This window comes from Pleurodeles waltl, chromosome 11 (genome assembly GCF_031143425.1).
Source record: "Pleurodeles waltl isolate 20211129_DDA chromosome 11, aPleWal1.hap1.20221129, whole genome shotgun sequence".
Lineage (NCBI taxonomy): Eukaryota > Metazoa > Chordata > Amphibia > Caudata > Salamandridae > Pleurodeles > Pleurodeles waltl.
The window spans coordinates 569,937,450-569,950,945 of NC_090450.1; the positions used below are offsets into that span (position 1 = coordinate 569,937,450).

Here is a 13,496-nt window from a genome sequence, read left to right on the forward strand (position 1 = left end):
CACGACTAAGACTGTGCTTGCAATATTGTTTCCACAACTCCTTCCAGCTTCTGCTTTATCTCCCTGGATGTGTCTACTCTGAGGGCGGCATGTCTTCACACACAGGAAGAGGAACCTCCCTTGGAGTAAAGGAGTCACTCCCTTGCATCCACAGGCACCAACTGCAACAACAACCAGCTGCGTGGATCTCCTCTCATCCTGAGCTGCTTGGATCCTGCATCACGGGTGGTGGTGCAGAGTAGTCCTGCTTGGATCCTGCATCACTGGTGGTGGTCCAGAGTAGTCCTCTTGGTCTGTCTGCCACCTGTCCAACTTTTTGTAGGTAATCCCTTGCCACTCAGGACAGTTCCCCCATGCACATCGTCTCTTACAGCTGCCAAGGCTTGTTTGCATCTCCTCCAAAGGATCTTCAGGCTCCGTGTAGCCCCAGCACTCCTTCCTGTGATGCACAGCCCTCTATGTGCTTCTTATGCGGCGTAGGACCCTTCTCTAGTTGTGCTGCGTGGGCTCTTCTGCGACTCCTGGTTCCTCGTCCAGTGGGTTGTCTGTGGGGGCTGCCTCTTCTTCTTTGGACTCTCCACCTTGCTGAGGGCAGTTCCACTTTTGCTTCACCACGACTTCTGCCTTTGCCAAGGCTTGTTGGTGGCTTTTCCAGGCCACTGACCGACTGCAATCATCCATCCTGCATGGGATGTCTACTACATCCTCCAGGAACTCTTCATGTGCTCCAGGGCTGCATTCCTGACCATCTCCGTCCTATGTCCACCAACTCCTGCATCCACCAGTAGTAGCTCCTACTCCTCCTGGACTCTTCTGTGACTTCTGGACTTGGTCCCCTTCTTCCACAGGTCTTCCTCTCCAGGAATCCACCGCTGGTTTCTTGCAGTCTTGTTTAGGTGTTGCATTTTCTTCATTTTCTTCTTTCTGGGTGGTTTGGGGAAAATCTAGTAATTTACTCCTTTTTTCCTGGTCGCTAGCGGGCACTATGGTACTTACCTTTGGAATTTCCTAGTACCCCCAGCTCCCCTCTACACGTTCCACTTACGTAGGTAGGGGTCCTGTATTCGCTTTCCATTTTTTTAGTATATGGTTTGGGATCCCCCTAGGGTCACTATTGTCTATCTGCATTTGCACTGTTTTCTATCACTTCCTATGCCTATTGCTGATTACTAGTGTATATAACTAGTGTGTTTCTTACCTCCTATTGGAGGGTTGCCTCTCTAGTACTTTTTGATATTGTATGAGTGTTTTCTTTCATGTGTGTAAGTGCTGTGCGACTACAGTGGTGTTGCATGAGCTTTGCAAGCCTCCTAGATTAGACTAGATAAGCCTTGGCTGCTCATCCACAGCTACCTCTAGATGGCCTGGCTTCTAGACACTGCCTACACCACACTAATAGGGGATACCTGGTATAAGATGTAAGTACCTTTGGTACCCACCACACACCAGGCCAGCTTCCTGCACCAATGCAAACTCCTTCAATGCTAGGGGAGTTGCCCATTGTTTTTACCATCTGAGTCAGTGCCGCTACAACCTATACCGAGGCTGCTCTTGTGACATAGAACCACCCCCTGCACCGCTTGACATTCCACCTCGACAGTGAAGATCCTACACATTACATTCCTTTTTTGGCACAGATTCTGACAATCATTTTGCTGCAGGTGATGACATTGGCCAACCCTGTCATAAAGAGAACTATTATAATGACCTGCAAGATGCCAGTGGTCTCAACACCTTTCCTGACTCTGGTCTCCTCACACCCCTACGTCCTGCTACTGAAGAGAGTGCTTTTTTATAGTGGTCATGCACAGTGTGGTTGAAATTCTCAACCTCAACTCTCCACCTTACAGTTCACCTTATAGAGTTCAAAATCATTGTCTTCACTGAAGTTCTCCCGCTGGGTGCAGGCATCAACTAGCCAGACTAATCTGAATATGTTTCTAACTACTCCATCACCCCAAACCCAGCCCACCTAACACAATAGGAGTACAAAAGAGTAGAGTAGGCTCTTTTCTTCCACCAGTTTGGTCCTCAGGCTAGTCAATGCCAGTTGCCTGCTGGGCTGCTATTCTGATTTTCTTTGGGAGTTGGATACTCAAGTCCTCTCAGTTGTCCACGAAGGCCTACCTGTCTTTACCCAAGCATTTCGGTCGTAATATGGCCATATTCAGATTTCGTTGTTGCCTTGAACACTGATTCAGTCTGGTGAGTCATTGGCTCCATTGTCATGCTTGGCTGCAGTCAACGTGATTTTCAGGCAACATGCTTTTTTAACATGCCAGAGCTCCTGGCCTTGAGCATCTGTCATCCGTTAAGGCTACCTCTCCATGAGGACCTTCTGTCTCAGCAACACAGCTGGTCATTCACATTCTCCATGTTCATGCATGGAGCTTGAGTGCCAGCAGCTGAACACCTATGGAGGTGATTGATGTCATCCTGGCAGCTCAGACATTCCGCAACAAAAATTGTATGTCTGTCGTTTGGGCAAATTTGTTATTTGATGTGGCACATGCCAGATTAACCTCCTTCAAGACCAAATTATCTGAAGTTGTATTGTTTTTGCCTCTTGCAAGGCAAGACTTTTCTTTGGGCACAGTGAAAGTGTACCATTTTGCCTTCTTACGGTTACCGGATCAGCCCCTATTTAAATTACTGGTTAAGATGGGTATTTTAAAAGGCTTTCAACTCTTGTTTCTTCACCTCTCCTTTTGTCATGCCATAGTGGGACTTTAACTTGGCCCTCACATATTTAATGTGCACTCCATTACAGCTGCCATTTGTGGCTTCTTACCTTCAAGACAGTGATGCTTATCTCCATTACATTGGTGAGTGAGTGAGATGCGGTCTCTCTGCATTAATCTGCAGTACACCACCTTCTTTGCAGGGAAATTGTTCCTGCAAACATGCGCATCCTTCTTATCAAATGGTACAGTGCCATTCCAGGTTGGTCAAACAATCGCACTCCTCACGGTCTGTGCTCCTGCTCACCCTACTAAGGAGGAGGGAGACTTAGGGCCAGATGTATCAAACATTTTTGCTATCGCAGAAATGCATTATGGTATATATCAAATCCAATTTACAATTCAGTAACTTGTTACCGAATCGCAAATTGGATTTGCGACTACATACCGATTCGGTATTCGGAAGGGGAGGGTCAAGGGCGTCCCTTCCTAATGCCGAATCGCAGAGGTATGTATGATTGTTTTGTTACCGTGAATGTGGTGGCAAAACAATCGCAGTTACCACCAATTTCAATTTGGTGGTAACCCATTCGCAGAGCGAACCCTTCCCCTTTGTAAATGTATGCAAAAAAATTTTTTAAGAGCAGGCAGTGGTCCCACGGACCACTGCCTACTCTTAAAAAATGAAAAGAAAACGTTTAACTTTTCATTTTTTTTAAACGCATCCCGTTTTCCTTTAAAGAAAACTTCCTGCATTAAAAAAAAAAAAAAAAAAAGTGATTGCTTTATTTAAAAGCAATCACAGAGATGGTGGTCTGCTGGGCCCAGCAGGCCACCATCCTTCTGATTGTAGCCATTCGCAACGGGTCACAAATTGCGACCTACCTCATGAATATTAATGAGGTAGGTCCAATTCCGAGCCCTTGCGAATCGCTACATTAAACTCCTAGAGTTTCATCCATTCCAATAGTGATTACTTAATTGTGATTCGCAAAAAATCACAGTTTGGTAATTGCTAGCGTAATTAATGATACATCTGGCCTTTAATCACTTGGACCCCATGTAGGAAGATGGCCTGCTGTGTGGTGAGCACCTGTGGTGTCATCACCTTATACCAGGTCCAGGTATCCCCTATCAGTGAGGTGTAGACAGTGTCTAGGAAGCCAGGGCTCTCTAGAGGTAGCTGTGGATGAGCAACCAAGACTTATCTAGGACTCATGCAAAGCTTAAGTAAAACTACTACAGTCAAATAGCAATAACACACACAAAAGAAACACAGTGTTACAAAATAAAGGTACTTTATTATGGTAACCCAAATACTTTATAGGCAATAGTCCCTTATGAGGTGAGTAAACACAGTATTATATACACATAATAAGTCAGTGATTAGCATAGAAAGCAATAGCAAATAGTAAATACAATAGAAAATAGTAAGGGCCCTGGGGGGGCCAAACCATATACTAAGTAAGTGAAATGCGAAAGGCAGTCTTCCACCCAAGGAAGTGGAATCTGTAGAGGAGAGCTGGAGGAGCTAAGAACCCCAAGAGGTAAGTACCAAAAAAAGAGAGAGAAGAACAAGTTGTTTACATTTGGTAATGCTCTTATTGGTAGAGACTCTAACTGCAGATTCCTCACCAATCCCCTCATTCTCCTAAATAGGTGAATTGCCCTCTATCTATTAATATGATTCCAAGTCTAGGAATCTATATACTGGTGAAGTCAATTTGCTGTTGGGGCTTTGTGTCTGGGTATGTGGACAGCTTCAGAAGCTGTCGTGTAGGCTCTCATTATACTAAAGAGACTACTGGATTTGAGCGGCAGAATTGCCTGCAGTGTGGGAGACTGTGTCTTAACCCACAACAGGTGACACCTGTCGCCCCAAACTGGGTTTTGCTCCTGCTAACTAGCAGTGCTTCATCTATTCCCAAGAGCAGGGATGAATGGGCAGCCGAGCGCATGAGACAATTGACTCCTCAGGGAAATCGTGTTCACTCAGATCTCACTTGCTTCTCTCCGTTACATTAGTCTTACATATACAAGGACAAGCAGAGGCAGTATATGTTTCAATAAGATTTTTTAATGAAGCAACTGTATCTTAGACAATAAAGCATGTACTGCAATAACCAGGACGATAAAGCTTGACAGGATCAAAATTGTGACAAGGAGACTAAGGCATAGAAATAACGCTACCATATTGTCACGAGAGTCAATAGAGCAAATCCTACCTAGGGAATATTAGAGCACAGCATGTTAAGCTCTAGTTCCGCCCTTCAGGTTCCCCTTGGGAAGACATCGTACCCCGTACCTGAGCAAAGGCCTGAAGTCTGCATAAGCATCTGTAGCGAAGCGTTCAGCAATCAGCATACAGTCGTGGTCAACTGGCTGGAATCTCCCTCTAACGTGTATGGGGTGGGGAAGTGTTTTTGTAGTAAAACAGCTCATGTTCGGAGAAAATGTCCCTACGTAAGGATGTGTATGTTTCTATGAATACCGGATACAAAGCTTTACCACGTTTTACAGGCAACCTATCTTACTGCAGCCTTGAGAGAAGCACAGAGTGAAGAAAAATATCTTGTTTAAGAACGTAGTGCTGGCCTAGGCAAAGAACATTTAGACAGAGCGAAATAAACAAGACCACAAATGTGGCTATTGTTAACATAATAAACAAAGATAAATAAAATATTTCTAGGTTAAAGTGCACAGCAGCAGGCCTAGTGTGCTAAAATAACGTGCATGGAGCTATAACTAAAATGGCTACACAACAAAGCAACTGACGTCAGAGTGTGGGAGTTACACCTGTATGAGCCTCACACATCATTTCCAGAGTGGAATGACTTCCATGCAGAGCTGCGGGCACCCCCCTAACAATGCAGTTTCCAGATTAATTCTAAGATCTGGGGACCATTCAAAACATGAGGAATCTGTATTTAAATAATCTCTACCAGAAAGTTTGTTACCAAAGGTAAGCAACCTTTCAGGGTGAGATGGGTATTGAGTTGCTTGTGTTCAGGTCCAGAGAGGGCCTGGCAGTTCGAGCTGAACTGTTCTTATGGGAGCAGGGTCAAGACTAATTTGCACATGGCTGGGTCCAAACGAAGGTTTTGTGGTGGGCAAAAGAACAATGGGTTAAGTTGCTACTGCAAGTGATTGCCAGTGGCTAGGCTTATTGCAAGCATTCTTTCCATCACCTTTTGTGTTTGTATTAACATACAAATAAAGGTACAGCTGCTCCTTATTGTGGCTGTCAGCAGAAAGAAAATTTCATGCTGCTTCTTAGAGCTTGCAAGATCTAATGCAAAGCTTATCTGTCTTGGCTTTGTATGTAGAAATCCTTCAGGGAATGCATCCTCAAAAGGTTGAGGCCTCCAGTTTTCAGTGGACTTAGACCATATACCAGTACTGGGGAACAGTCTATTCCTTGTTTTTTATCTTTTATCATAGGCTATATAAAGCCTTATACTTATTCCAAATGCTTAGTACAGTATTTCAAAAACTGTATTAACCCCCCTTTTTTGCTCTTGAAAGACCAAATTCTACTCCGTTAGTAATAGGGATAATTAATTTGTAAAGGGTACATTGTGCCAGCTCTGTTGCCTTATCTAGTTTAACTGAGAGAGCTTTTGCTCCATGTGTCAATGGAATACTGGTGACCAGGGCATAGAGTAAAGTGAGGATGAGGTCCAGGGCATCTAAGATGGACCAAAAACAGAAGACAGTGACACTCTGGATCAGGGCGACAGTGAAGATTCTCTCTTGCAAGATAATAAGCAGGCCACACCATCTCAGTTGGAATCTGCACCTTATGATATTTCTAGGTTTCACACTCTGCTGAAAAGGGCAGCAAAGATATTTGGTCACCCATGATAGCAATAGAATTGTAGTGTTTCTTCTTTGATTTTAAGGAACCACCCACAACGTTTAGCACGTTCAACCTATTCTAGTCATATCTGGCAAGAGGGACTTAAGCAGATGAAAAGACCAACTATAGTCCCTTCCCTAGTTCCCTGTCTAGAAAAGGAAAAATATTGTATTCCAGACCCTGCACAATCCTGACTTATAGGTCATTTTATCACAGATCCAGTCATCTCTATGGCGTCTCAATTGAGATACTGATTCCTGTCCCTCCTACACTCTGATCACTGTGGAGGGTGTAATGACACATTAGGCAAGAGTAGATTCTATGGCAGCAACTTCTGCTAAGGACGCAAATGCACTGGTCTTTTTAGGCCTTTATGATAGACATATGTGTTGATAACATCTGTCAGAGGAAAAGAGGCAGCCAAGATGATCCAGTGAGAGGGAGCCAATGACCTGGTTGCTGTGACTGATGAAGCTCCTTCCCAGTGTGGGCTTCCAACAGCTAGCGGGAGAAGCTTTTCTTTGAAGCAAAAGATGGCTTAAGAACACTTCCTTTAATCTAACATGCAAGGGAAAGACCCTTTCAATGAACCTTTCGATGGCCCTATCAATGGCAGAACAATATGTGGCTAACCTGTGATTTATTGCTCATGAAGGTATAAAACCCTGCATAATTTGTGGGAGTATTGCAGGGTCGTAAATCCTCTGGATTTTGGAACTCTAGAAGATCACAAAACGTCAGTGGCGACTTTTTGTAGAATACATTCCAGCAGAAGCAGTGTGGCCATTACCAGCAGTCTTTTAGTGACTAGTGACATTACAGAACACCAGAGAACATGACTGTAGAAAGCGTTCACAGAATCTAGAAGGTTGTTCGCACTTCTGAAGCCAAGGCACATTAAAAAATAGTTGGCTTTTCTGCATTGCCTGTCACATCCATCCTTCACTCTTTTTCATATTTTGCCTTAGAATGATAGGACATCACCATAAACTGTTGGATGTCCTTCGTTGGCATACACTACCATTTATACAAAAGCCACTTTCCAATCAGTGACCAACACTATCATCCGGACCAGCTGCAACTTCAAATACTTGATCTTCTCAGGGGTGCTATTGAAAGTACCAAAGAATCAACACATTCTGGGCCTTTATTCGAAGTGATTATTAGCTTAAACAAAATGGGTGGCTGGAGACCTATCCCAGATTGGCAGGATCCCAAAACGTTCCCCATGTTGCAACCCTTCAGGGACTTGTTGGGACTTCAACAAGGTCTTCTTGATGCTCCAAGAGGAGGATAGTGTGGTTGTGGGGAACACAGGTTGGGAACCACTGGCGTACAGCATATATAAGAAGCATTGTATACTCAGGCACCTTAAAGCTCAAAGTCAGATTTGCACACACCATGGACTATCATGCAGTCAATCTGATTCCATATCTTGTGAACAGTCCCACCAACAACCCCGTATCTTTGAAATTTCTGTGGCCATTTCCTCAATTTATACATGTATTCCTCAACCTTGGCACACCATTCCATGCCTTTTGTCCATTCCCCAGTAGACAGGCCTTGTTGGAGCCCCAGTGTCTGGCAATATCTCTCTTGGCCTGCAGCTGCCTAGCGGCCCGCGACCTCTTCATTAATCCATCAGGCCTAAGAGTGTCATTTTAGGATCTGGAGTAATGGTCCTACCTATTATATGAGACAGGATCAAGTGTATTTAGCACCAGGCACTCCCAAATCATATAATAAAACGTGCCATTCGTTCCTACAGCGTAACCAGTGTGGACTCAAGCCCCTTCCCATTGTGGCCAAATAGGCACTATTTCAACCTTCAAAGGAGCATTACTAAATGCTCAAGAGAAAGCATTCCCTTTTCTAAGGGAATAGTGAATTTGGTTCCCTTAGCCACAACCATTTTCAGCTGCAATTCTTTTTCAGTCAGACAGTACAAATCACTGCTACGACTGATGTCTTTAACCATTCCACTGATCTCTGATTGCAGGTTTTAGATGTGACTCTCCCAGAAGAAGCAAAATCATCAGTAGCAACAGAGGAGGAATAGTGGGAGGACCAGCTGACTGTTACTTTACGGCTGCAACCGCCATTGTTGTTGTGGAGAATGCCACAGAATCTTTTGAAACGCTTCCACTCAAAATCAAGTAATAATGCAACAAACTAGTGACAAGAAAGTGATGAGATGCTTCGAATAGTCTCCATATAGATGTCTTTGAGCTACTTCTTTTCTCATGCGTCTCCTAGCTTTCTTACCATTGTGCATCACTTCAGCCCCGATGGGAGAACATCAGTGTTTTACATTGTCAAATAGAATAGAACTAGATCATGCATCCTATCAGGGGAAGTTCATGGCTGTCAGATTTGTCAATAGCCGATGACATAGACCTAACAGGAGAACTCCTTCAGGGAATTCACAGCAGTCAGGCAGATAACCTCAGTAAACCGCAAACTCTGTCACGATGTCATGAGTGGGAGTTCCAGGATCGACAAGCTAAGCAGCTCCATCACAAATGGGTCAACCCCAACTGGATCTATTCACAACTCTGTAGAACAGAAAATGGCACTTCTTTGCCAGCTACCATGATCAGCAGGGGACTCTGAGATGAGCATTTTTGATGAACAGGTTCCACATCATTGTTCAGTCCCAATCGCCTTCTCCAAAACGAAGCAAGAACTGTGTAAAATGATACTTGTCGCTCCTGCATGACTGAGATTTAATTGACATAAAGCACTGCTATGGCTATCAAGTGCTCTACCTTTCGCCCTCAAGATACACTTGAACCTTCTCTCCAGGTGGAAGGGATAAATCTTCATCACGTTCTGTGATCCCTGAACCTCACAGCTTGACTCCTGATTACTTTGAATTGTGATATTTGCACATCTCAAAACAATGTATGTGCACCCTCTGCTTCCGTAGTGCACCTTTAAAGCTAAATGTAAGATCTTCTGTATATGTTGTGTTGATGAGGGTCTACATCCACTGTCACTGCAGCCCCATCAAATTTTACCACACCAGCTACATTTGGCTTTATTCACATCTCAGAGAAGGTGCATTAGGTAACTGTCTTGATATATAGATATTGTTCACAAGAACAATCCTTCTTTTCACAGGATGTGATCAAGCAATTCCAAGTCTTCCCCCACAGGGTTTGTTGTTTTTCCTTTAGAGTTAAAATAGTCTTGAACTGTCTTGTGTCTCCTCCAATTAAGCAAATTCACTACGCAAATGTAAAGCTCAGTTTGTGGAAAATGGCATTATTTCTCACATCAACATCTTTCAGAGGGGTTAGTGAATTACAAGCCTCGCCAATCAAACATTTTCAAAATACATAAGTGATAATAAGTCCAAATCCATATTTTTAATCCGAAGTGCAATTAGACTGCCACCATAATAAGATGGTCACATTACATTCCGTCTTTCCAAACTACCTTGAATGGTGAATGTTTTTGTATTCATTAGACATTGACAGTGCTTTAATGTTCATTGGGTAAAGAATCAAGAGATTAGAGGTACTAATGATATCTTTCAGACTTTTGGACATCCAGAAGTCGTTATCTTCTGTCTAAGTAATACCTGTCAAGATGGCTGTCAGTATACATCGCATCATGTTATAAGAATCTCTTCGATTTCTGCAAGAAAGTTTCAGGTCACACTCCACCAGAAGCATGCCTTTAATGGCAGTCATTTATGGTGGTGTGCCCTTTTACCATAAATACTGTGCTGTGACATTGAAGAACGGTTACACATTTGCCTGGATGTAGCTGCATCCAGACTCTGCAATGGGGCAAGCAGTTTAATGCAAACTCACTGCTTCTAATAAGTTGAATCCCCTTCCCACTTTCTGTATGGTGTACAGCTAACTATTCTAATTTGATGATGTGAATGAGTGGAAAATCCAAATGCTGTCAAAGAAACAAGTTACTTACTTGTAGGTGTAGTTCTCCAAAGTTGGTAACTTTCATAGATTCTTGTGCAGAACACCCTCATCTCCCGTAAGAAATTCACTGGTTATGCCATTTTACTCATGTGCTACAAAAATGTGCTATGGTGGCCTGCAGGACAAAATGAGTCTTGATGCATTCATCTGATTGATTAAAGTTTGGGTGCTTTTCAATAATGTGAATGTGCTAATAAACAAACATAATTCTTGGTCCTGTGTCCATTTTAATAATGTAAATTGCACTTTTAAACTACATGGTATCCTTCTTTCTGATGGCTTGGAATTGGTCATGGATGCCTCCTTGTTGGCTTGGCTTACTCATTTGTGGAACATGACACCGTGGGAAGTTTAGTCCATGTCAGAGCAGCATCAGCACCTACATGTTATTGCTGTGGGTAGTTCACCATGCCGTTAAGGTATTTGTCACTTAATTATCAGAGAACACAGTTCAGATCCTGCCAGACAAAACAACCATTATATCAACTAGTAGAATGGTGTAATGTTGTTGACCTTTTATAGAGAAGCAAATCCCCTTTGGATGTGGGGGTAGCAGTGGGAAGTCTTCCCCTTAGTGGCTCATCTAGAAGGGTTACACAGTGTTACTGTAGATGCTCTTAGTCACCTGTCACCTGTCACTGGAGACCATGGGTGGAGCTGTTTGCAGAAGGGGCTGTCTGCTTTCATGTGTCTTCTTGATCATCCTTACTGTGAAAATTGCCACTAGTGGTATGTTTTCTGAAGTTTTTCTGTACTTGTTCCGTCCCACTCTGTTTATTGTTTCTCAGTAGGATTTGAACCTCATTTCGACTTTCTTTATGGCATCTCTTGGTGAGCCAATGTTCAGTTGCCCCATCGACTATTTAATCTAAGAAAAATTCTGTTGCTAGTAATTTCTTCTGTCCACAGGATCAGAGAACATCAGGTAATTTCAGGTTGTCCATCTTCTATAGTTTTCTGCCTGGATACGTTGGTTCTTTGCATCTGCCTATCTTTTTTTACCCCAGGTGGTCTCTAAACTCAGTTTTTCTTCTCTGTCTATTAGGCTTCCATCTTCTTTCTTTATTCCACATCCACTTTAGGAGGAGAAACAATTACATAGACTTGATCTCAAAGGGTAGTGTGTTATTACATTGGCTGCTCTAATCAGGACAAAGTGGATGATGAGCATTTTATGGAGTTTCCCAGAGTTAACATAGGCAAAACATTGGCTGTCTTCACCATTTCGAGCTGGGTAATCCTGTGTAACAAATTCTACAATGTCTTGTCCAAGAAAGATCCTACAATGAGCATTTATGTCCATTCCAGTATAGCCATTGCTGCTTTTTGGGCTTTCTCCCGGGGTGATCAGTTGTATCTGTCCGGGGTGTCATGATCATTTTTGCCTAGATTTGCCCAGCACTGCTACCTCACACCACAGGCTTGCAGTAATGATTACTTTGTCTTTGCTTAACTGCCACTGCTCAACCCACCTCCCTGGGAGGTGCTGCTTGGGGCACTTTCATAAGGTAAGGAATCTTCAGGAAGATGTATCCATCAGAATAAAAAATACCTACCTCATTCCTCTCTGCCCTTCAACCTTCTTGATGAGATTGTTGTGATTATTAATATGCCAAAGTATGCAAGTATGTTAACTACTGGATCTGTCAGTGTTGTGGCTCTCTTGGTTTCTCCCTGCACTCCTCAATTTGGAAGCAGAAATTGGATATTGGGAACTGAAACCTGTCCTCCGGTTGATGCTTAACGTAACTCAGCGACATTGGGATGCAGAGTTGTTGCTGGTGCCTCACGATACCGTCTAGTTATGATAGAGTCATTGCTAGGGGAAAAAGTTCTGTGGACCAATTTGAAGCCTGGAAGCAGTATTCCTAATGTGAGCAGGCAGATTAGATATCCACCAGAAAATGTTTACCAAAACGAAGTAATTTTTCCTTCTGACTGCCTGAAAAAAACTATTGTCTGTTCTGGCAGTCCACAGATGGATCATGCAAGAGCGGCTTGCAACCTCAGACCTAATGTTTGAGTCAACACACAGCTCATCAGAGAGTTCGGCAGTAAAGGAGGTGTCTGCAAAAGTAAAGCCTAATACTATCACCACGGTTCCTCTGTATTGGCAGCTTAAAAGACTTGACTATAGGGCAGAAAGTGTGGCAGAGCTCCTACCCCTGCATACTGCGCATGCCACATGGCTTCCTGGCCGGCATTACCTTGCCTCGTAGGAATTGGCTAGGTTGTCAGCTTCTCCCATCTTGTTGGTTCTGGCCTAGATGTGTCCATACAAATCTTGACATGTGGTCTGTATTCTGCTGACATAGAATCTTGGTCTATAGCACAGTTTGTTTCAAGAGATGTGCAGGTGGTATTAAAGGATGTGCCCTTCAATGGTGAGCGAGTCTTCGAGAGAAAGCTGACCCCTCCATGGTGGGCTTAAAGAATAGTCACACCCTCCTAGACTTGCTTTGTCTGGGTTATCGGCGAAGCAGTTCAACCAGTATTAGTGTTGCTTCCAAACCTTCTCTAGAGGAAAACCCACACAACATCTGCAGTCTTTACAGCAGGTCTGGACCAGACAACCCCTTTATTACTCCTTTCAGGGTCGGAGTGGACATAAGAGACGTTAAGCATTGTCTTTTCTGTGCAACCTGACTTAGACTGTGACAAGCTCACAAGGGAGCATTAAATTACATCTGCATTACTCAGATAACCTATGAGACTGCGCGGCATCAGGCACAAGGTTGGAAACACCCACTATGAGAAACAATTAAGTACGCTCTGGAATAGGACACATCCTCTTTTTTGGTAGAATAAAAGAACCTGGTGGATAGGCAAGGCAAAGATTATTTCCTTCTGCCCAGTTACTAGCTACACTTAATAGGTGGTAAATGGAACTAATTAACAGTAAGAATCCTGATAAACCACACTTGCTAGGGGGTAGTGGGGTGAGAGAGATTGATTTTTATTGGATAGGTGCCTTAATATATTTTAGGAACAACATGTTTATACTTG

At 43.4% G+C, this 13,496-nt stretch overlaps 1 protein-coding gene across 3 annotated transcripts in view; it reads left to right on the forward strand.

Annotated features, from left to right (window-relative positions):
* Positions 1-13,496, forward strand: part of NSD3 (nuclear receptor binding SET domain protein 3) — a 1,432,226-nt gene that overhangs the window by 953,070 nt on the left and 465,660 nt on the right. The gene's annotated exons all lie outside the window — the stretch shown is intronic.